The following is a 4570-nucleotide window of genomic DNA, read 5'->3' on the forward strand; positions in this document are numbered from 1 at the left end:
CTAACCACATTGTATCGTACCACTTAGGCCACCCTAGACCTTCTCTAACCTATGTATGCATGCATGTAGATATGTACATATGTATGTATGTACATTCATGCAGGGAGCGAGGCGCACAGTGCAACTAATTTTAGGGGACGGCTTAACCCAATACGAAAAGGTTTTTTAAAAACAAGCTTTTGTTTTCATTAAATGAAATATAAAGTACTAAAATGACAAAAATAATTATGATTCCGATCCAAATGTTAAATCTTAAAAATTTCCCCACATGAATTAAATATATATGTAAGTACATAGCGGCAAACACATTGAATCAATATTATTGACTAGTAAAATTTATGCAATATCTATTTATATGATTTTCTTGGTTTGGCTAAATATAAATATTTTGTAGACATACAAATACGGGGGTAAATATATATGTATGTATATGTATGTATGTACGATAGAAACACACGGGCGACCGAACTCTGAACCAGCCAATTTACCTCTATGTTCCGTCCATTAACTTCAATATCCGGTGCAAAATTTTTACTACTAAAGTACAAAATATGATCATATGAAAATAAATTCTATTAGTCTCAAAGTTCCCTCTAGTTTGCTATTATTGTAGAGAAGAAGGAACGTTGGTGACCGAATATTGAGACTACATATGTATATACATATATCCTCTAGGAAGAGAGTGCAGTTGACCGCATCGATAATTAGATATAGTGTCCTCTCATTACCCTATTGATTGGTCTATTGTCTTTGCCCGAGTGTCCTGAAATTCTCGAGTGCTCGATCGCAACAATCGGACCGGACCGTATGACCGAAGTTAACTCGCTCGAATATCTCGTTTGCAAATAATTAATTATTATCTGTGTCAAATATGTATGTAAATTCAATTTATTTTTACAAATACTACAAACAAACCTTAGAATGATGACCTAGAAAATTACGATATATTAAAATATGAAAGGGTAATTCAGTTAGATAAAAATGTTGTCAGATGAAAGAGCCAAGTGAAGTATAGAAGAGGCTTGTAAAAAAGAAAATAGCTTTATATATAAATATGTATATCAAGAAATGGTTTTGCATTTTCTGAAAAAGAAAATTCTCTCAAAAATAGTATGAATCCACAAATATTTTTTTGTGTATATAAGAAAGTAATTGCATGTACCTGTGTAATTAAAATAATACATATGTAGCATCGAAGACGACCATAGAGTCGAAGCGTTGGTACCTTTGGAATTGGAACCTTGGAAGCGTTGGAACCTTTAAAATTGTATTGATTTAAATTTAAAATGCTTCTAACAGCAGAAGAAGGAAAAGATATACTGCGAATGGATTTGCTTCACGATTGACATATTTGTCTGTGGCTAATACAGAAAAAAGTTTATCAAAATTAAAATTGATCAAACGCAACTTATGTGTAAGTCATGAACGATTACAATTGAACGAGGTATTTTAAAAGATATTGGAATGGAAGAATTTATTCAAATTTTGTCACATTAAAAGCCAGAGAAGTTTCAATCAATTTCTGTCAAATTGATATAAAAAACAAAATTTTTAACTATTTTATTTTTCTAAACTTATAATTTAGCACAATTTTTAAATTTAAATATTTTATTTGAGATTTTTTGTTTGATTTTGTATTTTTTATTATCATTTTACATGATGTACATACATTTGTAAATAAGCGTTTTTAAATTTGATTGTATGAATTTTTTTAAATATGTCCCTTTGTAAAATTTATGAATTTCCTGACAATGCACATATGTACATACATAGATATAAATTATAGGTATGTATCGCAGGGGGGGGGGGGGGGAGCCGAGACAAAGTTCCTTGGCCCGGAGTGTTCGAGGGGCCCCGTATCGGAAATCGTGCGTGTTATATCATACTTTCTTATTTAATTATTTTAAAAAAATAGCAACTACCATATATGTAGGTATTTTTCTAATATGTAGTTCTGATAGATTTTTCGCATATTAAAAATATATCAATAAGATATATTATTTAGTTTGTCATAGTGTCCGGTTTATTCCCAGGATCCAGGATTCCTCTCGGCGGCCCTGTATGTGCTCATGTACTATGTACATATACTATGGTATAAACTAATTTAATATCGAAACTGGTATGACGGTATATTCGCTAGATGTAAAAAAAAGTAATTTGCTTTAATTACTCTTGCGAACGTTCAGCGTAACGTTCAAAGTAACAGCGTATACTGTCAATTTAGTCTGCTTTATTGCATTCCAAAAAGTTATGCTATTGTTGGGGGAGTAAAAGCACTACATGCGCAACTTTTTAACAAAGTGGCTAATTTATTTATTTTACAGTAACAGAGTACAACACCTTCATTAAATTTTCATGGTACATGTGCAATGTTTCAATTTTCAACTTCCTATTATTTTTTATGAAAAATAATATATAGCAAATACAAAATATCATCATCACAATGGATATGCTTACTTATATTATATTATTATCATATTGGATGATAGAACAAATTTATATTAACTTTATATTACAGCTTACATCGTATAAAAATAATGTATGAAGTTGTCATGAAACATACTGGCAATAATATTAACATTCCATCGAGTCACGATGTAGATGTACGTCCATTTGGGGAAACATTTCTATAAATTACTGTTTAGTTTAGTTTAGTACTGTTTGATCAGTAATCTTCAAATTCTTGCAGAATTAAGTTTCAATGTTCCCAACCAGCTCGGCTACATTAGATGCCGCTGTTTGTACTTTTCTTCTGGGACACGTACCGATTTGATGGTTTTGTCACCAGTTGCAAGGGGTATCAAGCCCCTCAACCAGATTTCAGTTAGATTTTTTCGATGTAAAATTTTCTGATCTGGTTGAGAGACTGTTTAATTTGAGATCGTAAATGTGCTTACATTTTATTTGTTCATATTTCATTTTATTTTTTATCTTTTTTATTTATTTAATTTTGTATCTTTTTATTGCTTTTTTCATGTATAAATGCTTAACTATAGTGACGCTCTGGAGTATATATGTATGTACATATGTAAAGTCACTATGCCCTAATTGTAGTAAATAAATAAATACATAAATCACGATCATTGAAAATTGAGTCAATAGAGCATTATTCACGTAGTGATTCACCCTAAAATGTATAATTGAATATACATACATACATAGATATATGCAAATGGTTGGTCCAGTGAAAGAGAAAATTAGCAAAGTGGCCAGAGAGCGGTGAAAGCCTTCGACGCCCGACTGTACAATGAACTAGATTGGAACCCCAAAGACATCCTTAATAAACAGCCAACAATGGATTACCACAGCGATTAGATTTGGAACAAACGAAGTCTACTTGAAATCAATAAATCAAACAATCGAAGATTTGTAAATCGGATTTTCAAATTATTTATTAACAGATTGACATTAAAACGTATCATCGAAATTAACAATAGTAATTACGATCAATTATGAAACATTTATAATTTCAGTTATCGCATAGCTTGTACATAAATATCTTGCTCAATTCAGCAAATTGAGTACATATGTATTTCATCATCATCATCATTTACAGCCACTCGCCATCCACTGCTGGATGAAGGCCTCTCCAACACGCTTCCACTCGTCTCTATTTTGCGCAACACTCATCCATCTCATTCCGCACATTTTCCTAATTTCGTTCACCCATCTTCCCTGCGGTCTTCCTTTTACTCTTTTGCTTTCTCTCGGGCACACATATGTATTTATATGTAGGTATATGTATAATAAATACAAATTATATAATACAAAGCAGTGGTGTAGTGCTAAATAAAAAAGAACCAGGGCGGTGTTTAATTTTTATGACCCCCCCTCTTTTTAATCACTTTAAAAATACGTATCGTAATATTGGTAGTTCAAATATTAATAATAAAAATTCGGGTGTGACCAACCCATGACTTTATCTATGTATTTGATGAATATAAGAAGGTTACAAAACAAAATTCGTTATTGAACTGATGACTATGATAGCGATACAAATTGAGCGCAAATGTATGGAAACTTGCACAAAACAAAAGATCTACTTTCAGTTATCAGATTTTGTTCAAATTTTTTTTATTACTAAAAATCACTATCAGTATTATACTCATTAAATATCAAGAAAATAAAAATAATTTTAAAGGTCAAAATAAAATAATGAAATATTGTTTTAAAAAAAAATACTACTTCCGGTTTACAAATTCTGACCAAAACCCTACCAGCTCTAAGTTAGTACATAAAGGATAGAAATATAAATTTTCAGCTTAATACGTTCAGGGGTGCGGACAGAGTAGTGGGCACAACATTTTTGACCTGTCCACGAGGAAAAAAATCCCACTTCCGGTTCATTAAATTAAGTAATTTTTTTTTTATTTTAACTTAAAATCACTATTTTTATTATACACATTAAATAGCAAGAAGCTTAAAACAATTTTAAAGGTCAAAATAAAATAATGAAAAAATAATGAAATATTGTTTTTAAAAAAAATACTACTTCCGGTTTACGAATTCTGACCAAAACCCTACCAGCTCTAAGTTAGTACATAAAGGATAGAAATATAAATCTTCAGCT

Source organism: Arctopsyche grandis, chromosome 1, assembly GCF_051622035.1.
Source record: "Arctopsyche grandis isolate Sample6627 chromosome 1, ASM5162203v2, whole genome shotgun sequence".
In the NCBI taxonomy this organism is placed as follows: Eukaryota; Metazoa; Arthropoda; class Insecta; order Trichoptera; family Hydropsychidae; genus Arctopsyche; species Arctopsyche grandis.